A 14,476-nucleotide genomic window follows, 5' to 3' on the forward strand; every position below is an offset into this window, starting at 1 on the left:
CTCCCAGTGGCTTGTGTTTGTGCTCTGTCATCTTCAGTTTCATTTTCCTCACCGCACTCAGCATCAGAAATTACTCTTTATGTGTTTACTTATTACTTTCCCTGTTGGAAGGTGGCCCTTTGAGTTAACTTTGTCTAGTTAACTAGTTAATTTGTCTCCGGTGCCTTGAATGGGTCCTGGCACAGAGATGATAATGTTTAGTGAGTATGGTGTGGGAATTTAGAGTGGCTGGGCTTTGCTGGAGAGTTGGGGTGGAAAGAAGGCAGAGGGTGGGGCTAGAGAGGTAGAGCAGATCTGGGTCACAACTAACGGCATTGCTAAAGAGCCTAAGTCTGTAGGGAGTGGATTTTTTTTAAAGGAGTTTTAAGTCAGCATAACTGGGCAGATTCATGTTGTAGAACGGTTAGGTTAAAATAATAGAACTAGATTGGGGGTGGGGGTGCATGAGATACATCAGAATATTTCACAAATGTGTGCAACAGCTCAGGTGAGAGATAATGAGGGCCAGAACTATGGAATGGCAAGTCTGAGTTTCAGAGATGTTTGGAAGGGGAAAAAGGCAAGACTTGCTAATTGGGTGAATTAGGGGATGATGATTTTGGTGCCTACATTGATACGGAGTCCTCAACTAAAATTGGAACCAAAGCAGGAGAGGTGTTTGGTTAGAGGGTTAATCTGTGCTGGTCATGCTAAGATGAGCCTCCAGGCAGAAATCTCCAGGCTGGGGTCTCAAATGGGGATGAGGACAGGTGGCTGTCAGAACCACAAGTGAGTGAAGTTGCCTGGGACAGGCGGGAAGGAGGTTATTGTGGGTTGGGGAGCAGGGGAGAGAAGACACCAAGAATAGAATACCAGCATTCTGGTATTCTGGTAGGGAGGACCAAGTAAAGGGGACCCAGTGGTAAAGATAACAAAAGAAGATATAATTAGACTTCAGGAAAAATGGTAGCATAGAAGTTTGTCAAGGGTCCCCAAACCACCCTCACTAGAAGGATTCACGGAACTCAGGAAAGCTGTTACATTTACAGTTACAGTTTAATTACAATGAAAGGCTACAGATTAAAATCAGCAAAGGAAAAAGACACATAGTGTGGAGTCTGGGAGAGACCAGGCACAAGCTTCTGGTTGTCCACTTCCGGTGGAGTCATGTGGACAGCTCTTAATTTCATCCCAGCAATGATGCCAACATTTACCAGTACTGCCGACCAGGGAAAGCTCACCTGAGCCTGCGCAGGGTTTTTATTGAGGGGGGTCTGTCATGTAGGCATGGAGTACCCACGTGGCTGACCTCATTTGGTCCCCATCCCTCTCAGAGGGCCAACTGATAAAGCATGGCCCAAGGCCCCCACTATTGGTATAAACTGTCTGGTATAAACTGAGACCCAAGGTCTCAGGTGTATGCAGACAGTCTTAACATGAAGGATGTTCAAAGAGTTTAGAGATTATCCCTAAGGAGCTGGTGAAGGGCCAGTTTTTTTGGAATGTGCAGGATTTGAACAGACCAAACCTGCTGAGTTAAACTTTTGCTGCACAGAAGCCAATGGGAAAGGAGAATATTGCAAAAAGGAGACGATTTGCACCATGTCAGTTGCTGGGGAGAGAGCAGTTAAGGCAAGAACCAGAAATCTCCAGTAAATTTGGCAACTTGGACATCACTGATGGCATTAACAATAGCAGTTTGAGTTGGATTGTTAGGGCAAAAGCCAGACACTCCTGTTGAATAATGAGAGTTAAGGAATGGGTTGCAAATGCTGACACAATTCCTTGAGAACTTTTGAAGAGAAGGGGAACCTTGAGCAGGATGCACAGTGAGACTAGGATCGCCAGATGAAACACAGAATGTCTAGTTAAGTTTGAATTTCAGATAAGTAACGGATAATGTTTTGTGGTAAAATACAGATAAAATTGGCCATTTTGTAGAAAAGTGTGTCATTCAGTGACAGTGCATTGATGGTGTCGTGCAACCAATCACCACTATCTAGTTCAAGAACATTTTTTCACCCCAAAAGAAAACTCCATACCCATTAAGCAGTGATTCCACACACGCCCCCCCCACACCCACCGCACCCCCAGCCCCCACCCCAGACCCTGTCAATTACTAATCTGCTTTCTGTCTCTGTGGATATGCCTATTTTGGATATTTCCAAAAAGTGGAATTATATAATATGTAACCTCTTGTGTGTGACTTCCTTTACTTAGTGTAATATTACCAAGATTTATCCATGTTATGGTATGTACCAGTACTTCCTTACTTACAGCTGAATAACAGTGGGTTGTGTGGGCATACCCTGTCTTACCCATTTATCAGTTGATTGACACTGGGTTTTTCTACTTTTTGGCTATTGTGAATAGTGCCGCTGTAAACATTTATGTGCATGTTTTACTTGAACACCTGTTTTCAGTACTTTGGGTATATACCTAGGAGTGAAATTGCTGAGTTATATGTTAATTCTATATTTAACTTATTGAGGAACTACCAGACTTTTCCACAGTGGCTATACCATTTTACATTTCTAGCAGCAAGGTATTAGGGTTCCACTTTCTCCACATCTTTGCTAAACTTGTTATTTTCTGTGTTTTCTTTTTTTTTTTTCTTTTATTTTTGAGAGACCGAGTATGAGTGGGGAGGGGCAGAGAGAAAGGGAGACACAATCAGAAGCAGGCTCTAGGCTCTGAGCTGTCAGCACAGAGCCCGATGCGGGCTCAAACCCATGAGCTGCAAGATCGTGACCTGAGCTGAAATCAGAGGCCCAACCGACTGAGCTATCCATGCACGCATGTGTTTTATTTTTTAATAGCCATCCTAGTGAGTGTGGAGTGGTATGTCATTGTGGCTTTGATTTGTATTTCCCTAGTGACTAATGGTGCTTATCATCTTTCCCTCCCTCCTTTCCTTCCTTCCTTCCTTCCTTCCTTCCTTCCTTCCTTCCTTCCTTCCTTCCTTCCCTCCTTCCTGTCTTTCTCCATGCCCAGTGTGGGGCTTGAATTCACGACCTTGTGGTCAAGAGTCACACACTCTACTGTCTGAGCCAGCCAGGTGCCCCTAGCATCTTTCAATGTTACCAATACCGAGTCTCTAGTCCATGAACAGAGATGGCTTTCTATTTATTTTGGTCTTCTTTAATTTCTTTCAGTAACATTTTACAGTTTTCAGTGTAGAAGTCTTGTACCTCCTTAGTTACATTTATTCCTAAGCATTTTATTCTTTTTAGTGCTATTGTAAATGGACTTTTTGTCTGTATATCTTTATGAATTACTTGTTGCTAGTGTTTAGAAATATGGATGATTTATCCTGCATTTTTGCCTAATTATTAGCTATAAGAGTTTTTGTGTGTGTGTTGATTCTTTAGGATTTTCTACGTACAGGATCATATAATCTTTGGATAGAGAGAGTTTTGCTTTTTTCTTTCTACTTTCCACCTTTTTATTTTTCTTGTCTACTGGTGAGAGCTTCTTGTATGAAATTGAATAGAATTGTTTCTGAGCTTATGGGGAATTCTTTAAGTCTTTCACCATGGAGTATATCAGCTGTGAGTTTTTCATGAATGCCCTTTATTATGTTAAGGAAGTTCCTTTCTGAGTTTCCTGAATGTGCAATAAAGAATTTTTTAGCGTAGGTCACAATAATACATAGGACATTCTTATACTAAAAGAAAATAATCCATTGTTTATCTGTTTTCAGATTTAAGTGGATACTTTTTATCTTTATTTGCTAAATTGCAACACTGAGAAAAATACAGCACCAAGGCAATGTTTGTTTTGTTTTGTTTTGTTTTAATGTTTATTTATTTTTGAGAGAGTGTGAGCCAAGGAGGGGCAGAAGATCCAAAGTGGGCTTTGCACTGAGAGCAGTGAGCCCAATGTGGGACTCGAACTCACCATACATGAGATCATGACTTGAGCTGAAGTTGAACGCTCAACCTGCTGAGCCTCGGCAAGGTTTTTTGAGGGGACTGTTGAGGGCAGAAGAAACTTGAATGTTCCTTACCTGTTGAGGAAAGGTCCAGTAGTCAGAGATAAGCTGAGGATTCAGGAGAGAGGCAAGAACAGATGGAATAAGGTTCAAGGGTCAGGTTTGTAAATGAAGAGCATAGCTGCTTCAGCTGGGTTTCCATAGAATTTTGCTGACACTGCTATTAAGGTGATGAGTAAGTGGTATTAGAATCTTTGGTTCATGTCCTTGTTTTGAGACTGTGGGTCTCTTAAAATTAAGAGACCCATCTGTGCCTTGTTTTGAGCCTATGCGTTTCTTAAAAGTTGTATCTACCTGTGCCTAGCAGTATGCCTTGCACATATTAAGCCCTTGAAGGGTAAATGGGCTCCAAGCACCTAAGATTGCAAGCTGCAAACTTCTGGGCGCACACCTGTGTTCTGGTTGGTCTTCTGTGCACCTCTCATTGGTGGATGACTGTGTGGGATGTGCGGGGACAGCTGTCTTTCATTATAACCAGCTCTAAGAAAAATGCACACAAGTCACATTTTTTTTCATGGATGGACAAGTAACTCAATTTAGAAATTATAAGAAGTATTGTACTTCTGTAAAAGCTGAAGTGCCCAATTTGTAAAATTGCTCAGTGCATTGGTATTCCACCCACTCTATGAGGTTAAATGCTTTTCTCTTATTTGACAGGTAATCTTTTCTTCTTTTTTTCCCTCTGTAACCTGTTTGAGCCTAGTCTTTAAAATATGTCTATCTGCCAGAATTACTTTCCATTATGTTTTTGTGAGACTCAAAAATCCGGTTGTATAACTCAGCTATGGCACTTTTTAGGCCAAAGGAAAATGGATGCTAAGGTGTTCAGAAAGTGTCATGGTCACCTTATTCTCTTCTGAATCATGCCTCCACACTTGCCTACCCCCCTGTTCTGAGTCCTCAACCACAAAAAGGTTTACTTAGCTGCTTCAAGCTCCAAGGAAGCACAGATTGAAACCTTCCAGATAGGGTGACCAACTGGTTCCACTTTGGGACCTGGGACTTTTCTGGTGTTAGCACAGAAAGTTCTGCATTGGAAAAGCCCTTAATCCAAGATAGACTGCATGGTTGATCACCCTACCTTTGGATCCCTTCCCAGCCCTTCCCTTTCCCTTTCTCTTATTCAGCCTGCATCCTGGGAAGCAGAGGAGAAAGGTCTGTCTCCACCTGGTCATCCAGTTCTATAGGGACTCTAAGCTGCAAGAAATACCCTGAACATTGCATCTAGAGCCTCGGTCCTCTCGGATATCTTCCTGTACCCCAGGAACCCAGTGCAATTGTTTAACTACTTACATGTACTTTAAACACACAAAAGGGAAAATAGAGTAGCCCACCACTCTAATCTGTTGCATATTTTAAATTTCTGCATGGCCACCATTACCTCCCAAATTATTCGTGTGTACATATTCCTAAATACAGATTTTTAACAAATGTGTGATCATAATACTTCTGTTTTGTGTCTCTAAAATTTTATATATAGTTTTGTAATTTTTCTTCATAGACAGTATTTATCATTTTAGTGGCAGGTACACCAAGAATAAACGTGTCACTCAAATATGTCTTACGGTGTGGGTAGTGGGATTCACTGGACTTTTCACTTGACCCTAGAAACCCATTTTTGGTCTTAGATCTGGGTAAAGAATTTTAAGACTTCCATGGTAATAGAGATTTGGATTTAGGGGCACCTAAATCCTGGCTGGCTCAGTAGGTAGAGCATGCAACTCTTGATCTTGGGATTGTAAATTCGAGCCCCACATTGGGTGTAGAGATTACTTGAAAGTAAAATTTTCAGGGGCGCCTGGGTGGCTCAGTCGGTTGCAAGCCTGACTTTGATTTCAGCTCGGGTCATGATCCCAGGCTGTGGGATCGAGCCCTGGGTCGGATTCTGCTCTGAGTGTGGAGCCTACTTAAGATTCTCTCTCTTTCCTCCTCTCTCCCTCTCCCCAGTTTGTATTCTCTCTAAAATAATAATAATAAGAAAATAAAATCTGTAAGATAAAAGGCTTCTTAGAGGAGTGTGCCAGGGATTCTTGTGATGGAACCTTTGTCTTGACTGTGGTAGTGATTACACAAATCCATACATGGCGATAATATTGCATAGAACTGAATACACAGGCAAACATGCATGAGTGCATGTAAACTGGGGAAATTGAATAAGATCACAGATTGTATCATTGCCAGCTTCCTGGTTGGGATGCTGTGCTGTAGCTATGCAAGATGTTACCATTAGGGAAAACTGGTTAAAGGGTACATGGAATCTCCGTATTGTTTCTTACAACTGCACTTGAATCTGCAATGATCTTACAATAAAAAGTTTAATTAAAATCTCTGAAAAGAAAAGATTTCTTTGGGGTGCCTGACTGGCTCAGTGGGTGGAGAATGCAACTCTTAATCTCAGGGTCGTGAGTTTGAGCCCCATGTTTGGGAGTAGTTTACTTAAAGAAAAAAAAAAAAGACTTCTTTGGAGGGTAGCTTTGAAATCCTTGTAAGATTGTAATATGTTATACATAGTTCAGTTTACTCCTTCCTCCTCTTTAAGAATACCCCTCCCTCAAAAAAAAAAAAAAAAAATGGTAACAATAAAGGAAGAAAATGCCCAGGGAGGGAGAAACTAAGATTCCTAGTTTATTTCTAAGTAGTTTGTACTTTGATACTCATCTTTGATGCCTTCAGGAAGCCATTTGCAAAGATAGCCCCTGAGGTAGTACATAGAGGGAGCTGGAACCCCTTGAAGGGTGAATTGCCTCTAAGTGCTTCGGAATTGCTTTGTCATCTAGGAGGTTAATGGCAGGCTTTTCATTAGTGTCAGTTCTTTCCCAGGGTGTAAGCCTTCTATGACTTCCCTCTGGCCAGTAGCTTTCAAACTTTTTTTTACTGCAGAACTTAGTAAGAAATGTCTTTTACATCAAAACCCAGACTAATAGGGGTGACTGGCTGGCTCAGTCAGTAGAGCATGTGACTCTTGATTTTGGGGTCGTGAGCTCAGGCTCCACGTGGTGTATAGAGATTACTTAAGGAAGAAACTCAGATTGATAGAAATACAGTTTCAATTATATATGAAACAAGTTTCATAAAACACTGCCCGCCTTCATGTATGATACACTCTGATTCTATTCTACTGAATTTTTTAAAATTCTGGCTATGTCTCAGTAATGTGAGTTCTTGATTCTTCATCTGCAATTTGGGGGAAAAAACACTGCCTCAGACCACCAAGTAAAGTAGTCTAAAGCCCGTTAGCGTAACATTCAAAGCCCTGCCCATCTCAGTGCACCTGCCTCTCCAGCCCTGCCTCCTCTTCCCCTTCTAGCTGAGCGGCATATTCCACATTTTCTAAACCGGTCTCACAGTCCCATCTCTATGCCTTTGCTGCTACAGGTCCCTCTCCCTAGTGTCCTTCCCCTGTTGTTCCAGTTCTTACCTCCTGGCTCCCATAGTCCAGCACATGTTGTCCAATGTACGATTAGTCTGTAGTATCTGTCCCATCTCAGAGTTGTCATGAGGTCAGGCATGTGTCTTAGCTGTCTCCAATTCAGACATTACTTCTGTGAATTCTTCCCTGAATTCTGGGTATACTTTTGGCCAGTATTCTTACTTTTTTTTTTTCATCAAAAGCCACAATAAGAGGGGGCGCCTGGGTGGCGCAGTCGGTTAAGCGTCCGACTTCAGCCAGGTCACGATCTCACGGTCCGTGAGTTCGAGCCCCGCGTCAGGCTCTGGGCTGATGGCTCAGAGCCTGGAGCCTGTTTCCGATTCTGTGTCTCCCTCTCTCTCTGCCCCTCCCCCGTTCATGCTCTGTCTCTCTCTGTCCCAAAAATAAATAAACGTTGAAAAAAAAAATTTAAAAAAAAAAAAAAAAAAAAAAGCCACAATAAGAAATTTTATATTGGATCTAGTATATAATTTGTTATATGTATTTGTATAAAACTGAAGCAAAGTTTTCACGAAGGTAGGGGTGCCAGGCTGGCCCAGTTGGTGGAGCGTGCAACTCTTGATCTTGGGGTTGTGAGTTCAAGCCCTACTTTGGGTATAGAGATTAGTTAAAAATCTTAAAGTTTCACGAGGGGCACCTGGGTGGCTTAGGTCATGATCCTGTGGTTTGTGGGTTTGAGCCCTGAGTTGGGATCTGCTCTGCTTGGGATTCATTTTCTCTCTCTCTCTCTCTCTCTCTCTCTCTCTCTCTCTCTCTCCCCTTCTTCCCCCTCTGCTGCTACCTCTCTCTCTCTCTCTCTCTCTCTCAGAAATAAACATTTAAAAAAACGTTTCATGAAATAATTTCCATATTATGTGCACTTTGATATTTTATATTCTCTTTCAGTTAATATTTCTTTCCTTCAACCCATAACTTGATTTCAAAACCACAAACTGAAAAACATTCACTTAGACCATCCTCCCTACTCTGAATGTCATTTGCAGAGAGCTCTGTTATAGACTCTTACATTCCATAATCACTGTTGGAAGGAGGTCCATCGTGCCTCAAGACTTGAGGACAGGACCATTTCGTTTATTTTTCCTTTTCCTTCTCTTCTTTCATTTCCTTTCACAAGACTTGTAGAGAATATGTTTTGCAGTATTTTTTCATAGTGAAAAATTACAAACAACATAGGTAATAGAGCAATGGAGAAGCAAGCTGTTTTAGTCGTGCAGTTGAATGCTGTGAGTAAACTAGAAATCCACATTTGAGCATGGAAAACCTTGGATGAATCATGCTGAATGGAAAGCCAGTCGTGACATGGTGTGCCTGTTATAATACCCTTAAGGTACGGTAAAAATATACAAGACTACTGCATACCAATGCTGATTTGAATGAGAGACACCGAACTTCAGATAGAGCTTATCTCTTGATAAAAAAAAAAAAAAAAGGAGAGGAAATAGGATTAGTGGTGGCTTTTGTTTGTATCTTTTTTTTTTTTTTTTTTTTTTTTTTTTTTTTTAAGAGAGAGCTGTGGTAAGTGCAAGCTCCAGTGGGGTAGGGGCAGAGGGAGAGAAAGAATCTTTAAGCAGGTTCCATGATCAGTGCAGAGCCTGATGCAGACTTGGCCATGAGACCATGACCTGAGCCTAAATCAAGAGTTGGATGCTCAATAGGGGTGTCTGGGTGGCTCAGTCGGTTGAGCGTCCAACTTCAGCTCAGGTCATGATCTCATAGTTTGTGGGTTTGAGCCCCACGTTGGGCTCTGTGCTGACAGCTGAGAGCCTGGAGCCTGCTTCGGATTCTGTGTCTCCCTCTCTCTGCCCCTCCCCAGCTTGCACTCTGTCTCTCTCTCTCTCTCAAAAATAAACAAACATTTTAAAAAATTAAAAAAAAAAGAGTTGGACGCTCAACCAACTGAGCCACCCAGGCACCTCTGTATCTTTTCAATTTTGTTCTTAACACTGAAATGAGAAGCAAATGTGGCAAAATGTTTACATTTACTAAATCTAGGTGGTGGGTATAAGAGTGTTTACTATATTCTTTACCTTTTTAATCTGAACTATTTTGTTTAAAAAAAGAAAAAAAAATCACTGTAATGAAAATTGACTTGTATGGTTTTTTTTTTTACACATTTTATTTTATTTTTTAATTTTTAAAGTTTATTTATTTTGAGAGAGCACAAGCAGGGTAGGGGCAGAGAGAGGAGAGGAGAGAAAATCCCAAGCCAGCTCTGCACTGTCAATGCAGAGCCCCATGTGGGTCTTGAACTCATGAGCCACCAGATCATGACCTGAGCTGAAATCAAAGGTTGGATGCTTGACCAACTGAGCCACCCAGGCACCCCGTAAGATTTTATTTTTAAGTGATATTTATACCCAACATGGGGCTCAAACTCATAACCCCAAGATCAAGGGTCACATTCTCTACTGACTAAGCCAGCCAGGCATCCCATTTTAAAGATAGATAGATGTATGTATGTATGTATGTATGTATGTATGTATGTGAGCTCTACACCCAACGTGGGGCTCGAACTCACGATCCTGAGGTTAGGAATCACATGCTCTATTGACTGAGCCAGCCATAAAATTTACATATATATTATCTGCTTATAAACCTGTATTATCTTGTTGTCTTATAAATACCTCTGTTGTCTGGCTCCAGGCTACTTCTCTGAACAGCAGGGCAGTTTAGCCATAATGCATGGCCCCTAGGTTATACTCAGACCCAGTCTCTCTTGTACTGAGATGCCAAATTTGGAAAAGGAGGCTCTCATTTTTAAGTATTTACTGGAGTAAATTTGTAAGTAAATAAGTATTTGTGAGAGTTCATCATGTAACCTGTCATTTCCCAGGCAGGGCTGTGGAGAGCCTTCCTGGGTGAGGCTGTCTGCATTTCCAGTATGTTGAGCCATTCTTTTTTTCCAGATTAAGCATTGAGGCTGGAGGCACTTGACCTTAAAAGATCAGGAGTGTGGGAACCAGAGAGGTGCTAAGATCACACAAGACCTTTATGGAAGCCAGAGCCCTATAGAATCCTACAGTATTTGGACATCACTATTTCCCAAAGAAACATACTATCATTTGTAAGATGTTTGTTTGTTTTTTTTTAATTTTTTTTTTTTTAACGTTTATTTATTTTTGAGACAGAGAGAGACAGAGCATGAACGGAGGAGGGGCAGAGAGAGAGGGAGACACAGAATCGGAAACAGGCTCCAGGCTCTGAGCCATCTGCCCAGAGCCTGATGCGGGGCTCGAACTCACGGACCGCGAGATCGTGACCTGAGCCGAAGTCGGACGCTTAACCGACTGAGCCACCCAGGCGCCCCTTGTAAGATGTTTTAAAAAGGGTCTGCCACTCTTCTTACATGGCACAGTACCTTGTTTCAATTTGATCTCCATTCTTCATTTGTTTCAGTCACATTTCCCCCCATTCTTCTTATTAACAGGCTTTATTTTTTTAGAGTGGTTTTAGGTGTACAGAAAAATCAAGCATATAATACAGAGAGTTCTCATATACTTCCTCTACCTTGCACCCAGTTTCTACTGTTAGTAACATCTTGCATTAGCATGGCACTTTTGTTACAATTGGTGAGCCTATATTGATACATTATTATTAACTGAAGTTCATAATTTACATTAAGGATCATTCAGTTGTATGGTTCTGTGGATTTTGACAGATGTGTAATGTCACATATCTACCATTACTATATCATACAGAATAGTTTCCCCACTTGACCATTTCATTGTCTAAGTTTTTCTTTAAATGTTCAGAGAGAGAGAGAGAGAGAGAGCATGCGCGCGAGCATGCTCGGGAGCAGGGGAGGGGCCAGAAAGAGAGAGAGAGAGAGAGAGAGAGAGAGAGAATCCCAAGCAGGCTCCGTGCTGCCAGCGCAGAGCTTGACTCAGGCTTCATCTCACGAACTGTGGGATCATGCCCTGAGCCCAGACACTTAACCGGCTGAGCCACCCATGCATCCCCTGACCATTTAATTGTTATCTCATACTCCAGTGCCTAGTACCGGGCTTATAAGTGTATATGAATGGGCAGTAATATCTTGTCTAAAATTAAATATGAGCAATCAAATTCAGTAGAATTTGAAAAACATTTAAAGAACAATCTGCCACAACCACATAGAGCCTATCCTAGGAATAGAAAGATGGTTTAAAATTAGAAAAATGTGCCATCTCTCATTAGTCTGTCAGATAAGAAAAATAATAAAACTCAATATATAGAGAAATTCAGAATTCAAAGCCTATCCCTGATTTTCAAAAAACTCTGAAAATTAGCATGCTTTATTTGCATAAAAAGAATATTTCAATCAGCATTATTTCAAAGATGATACACTGGAAGCATTTTCTAATGGGAACAAAAACAAGCATGGCCACTCTTATTATTTCATATAATTCTGGAAGTTCTAGCTAATGTCGTAAGATGAGAGACAAGTAAGAGTTACCATTTTGAGAAGGAGGCTCTCATTATTGAGATTGTAGACCCTCCCCGCAAAAAACCCCGACTGAAAATCTGTTAAAATCAATTGGTTTAATAAGCCAACTGAACACATAATGGATACCCAAATGAAAAAGTTTCCTATATATAGCAAAACTGGTTATGAAAACTTATGGGATAAAAGGATCCTGTTCATAAATAGCCACCTTCACAAGAAACATGCACAACCTCTTAAGAAAAAAGTCGGGTGCCTGGGTGGCTCAGTTGGTTGAGTATCTGACTTCGACTCAGGTCTGATCTCACTGTTCATGGGTTCGAGCCCCACGTTGGGCTCTGTGCTGATGGCTCAGAGCCTGGAGCCTCCTTCAGATTCTGTGTCTCCCTTTCTCTCTCAAAAAGAAACATAGAAAAAAAAAGTCAAAATTGTACTAAGACAAAAATCGACTTAAGATTTTTATCTTAATATTCTAACAGTAAAAACTTGCCAGCAACCTAAATGTCCACCAAAAGGAGAATGGTTTGTTGGTAATTTTACTCTCTCTTGTTCCATAATGATTTTAAGGTAGCTTTCACAATATATTTACACTATGACATAAAAATAAGTGAAGAATTCAGGCAAAGAGAAATCTGGAGGGATGGGCCACAGGTTTATTCCGAGCTTTCTAGTGGCCAAAATAAAGGAAACATCATAATCAATTATATGATTCATATTCACACCATGTAATATTGAGTTGAAAAAAAAACAACTGTTCCTAGTACTGAAACCAAAAAGAGAATTTTCTCATGGGTCTTAAAGAGAGGTTACTATGCAGAGTAAAGAGTGATCATCTTAACAACCTAATAAAACGGCAGCCATAGAGGTATTTCATTTTTAAAAATTATTAATGTTTATTTATTTTGGGGGTGGGGTAGGAGCAGAGAGAAGGAGACAAGGATCCCAAGCAGGCTCCACACTGACAGCAGAGAGCCCAGTGTGGGGCTTGAACTCACGAACTGTGAGATCATGACCTGAGCCGAAGTCCGAGGCTTAACCGATGACAGAGCCTCCCAGGTGCCCCTAGAGGTGTTCCCTTCCCTGCTGATGGGCCACATGGAAGTAGTTGGTAAAGCTCTTTGTGGTGGGGTGAGGAGTGTGGTGAAGGTTGTGGCTGGGATTTGAACATGAGGATGATCCAGTACACTGCCCTGAAGAGCAGCTCAATGGGGAAGTACAGTATAGACAGTAAATTATGGTTCCCCGCTGATGTGTCATTGCCACCCTGGTATCCTGTGAATTTTGGCAGATAGGCCACTACATTTTCATCAGTGTGTTACATTTATCTTTGCTACGGCTGAGGGTCCACACTCCTAAGCAGTCTGTCAGATGGTGATGTGGGACATGAATGCAGCAGCCACCAGGGGTGCCAGGCAGGAAGCAAGAGGTGCCACTTAAGCTGGCATGACAAGGAATTTAATGTGGATGGACTGAACAGTCTCCATAAATATTCTCTCAGATTAGATTCTGGTAAGTGCTGCGTCGAACAAACAGCCTGTGTCTGGTCAGATGCTTTAATGGTTGGCTAATGGAATTAACAACCTCTTGGAAAGGTTGAAAAGCCCCATGAGGTAATATGCTCGAATAGAGGGCTAGCTTATCTAGATTTTCCTCACAAAACAATTTGAGGCTTGATCCAATACATGTTGGAAGGGACAGTCAAGGTTTCCAAATTTCTACATTTAGAGCATAGCCACGTTAAGTTTGGGAGAATTAATTAAAAAAAAAAAAATGAATGATACCAAAGCCTAACCTAAGTAAGAGAGGAAAAAAAAGTTGTAAGGTGTCCATGTAAGTTCCTGGTAAGTCCTTCAAGGTAAATGGTGTCCAAATAGATAGTAACCAGAGTTTGTTTGGAAGATTTGGAATCTCAGTCCCAGCTTAACCTCTCTTTAAGCCACAGTTTCTTCATCTGCAAAAGAAAGACATTAGTAACCACTTTAGGGCTAACCAGTGGGTAAGGTTAAAATGGAATGAAATTTCTGGTGGCCTCCTCTAAGCCATTTTATGTATGTGCCTTTCTAGCGGGAGTTGTTTTGCTGCTAGAGGGTCCTTGTGTCTTAACTCACTGGGAATCATTTGTGTTGGCTGAGAGTGCAGATAAAACCTTGTAAATTATCATATTGATTGGAGGGACAGTCCAGCTCTTCCCCTTTCAGGGGTCAGAGGTGGGATTTTTAAAGTTATGAGATGACTGGAGTTTGAAAGCCCTTGGACTCGTCCTCTCATCCTGGAGAGATGAGATCCTCTCATCCTGGACTCGTCCTCTCATCTCCAGTCCCTCCACAGGAGCAGGCATCTGGTGAGAGCTGAGCTGGGGTTAAAGGCAAAGTGCAGGCTGGTCCTGAGGGTGGTCACTTCTGGTCAATTTCATTTCACACTGCCATTTACAATTGAGTTGGGTCCTCAGATAATTTTGAAAACTTTGCTATTTGGCTTCATACTCACAGGTGAGCCCTTCATCGTGGCTTGAGGAGGACCCCTACCCAACTTGTTCTGGTTCCCGCATTTAAGTTCTCAGATTAATTTCATGATATGTAGAATAAATCAAAGTTAGAAGACTGCAGTGTGAAATGTCCAAGAAGATAACAAGGAGATAGGCAGGTAAATG

The 14,476-nt window shown here is 41.5% G+C and overlaps 1 protein-coding gene across 3 annotated transcripts in view; it reads left to right on the plus strand.

The window, feature by feature from the left end:
• The window catches only part of UBOX5 (U-box domain containing 5), a 37,793-nt gene that overhangs the window by 11,069 nt on the left and 12,248 nt on the right, over positions 1–14,476 (plus strand). The window lies entirely within an intron of this gene.

This window comes from Panthera onca, chromosome A3, assembly GCF_046562875.1.
Source record: "Panthera onca isolate mPanOnc1 chromosome A3, mPanOnc1 haplotype 2, whole genome shotgun sequence".
In the NCBI taxonomy this organism is placed as follows: domain Eukaryota; kingdom Metazoa; phylum Chordata; class Mammalia; order Carnivora; family Felidae; genus Panthera; species Panthera onca.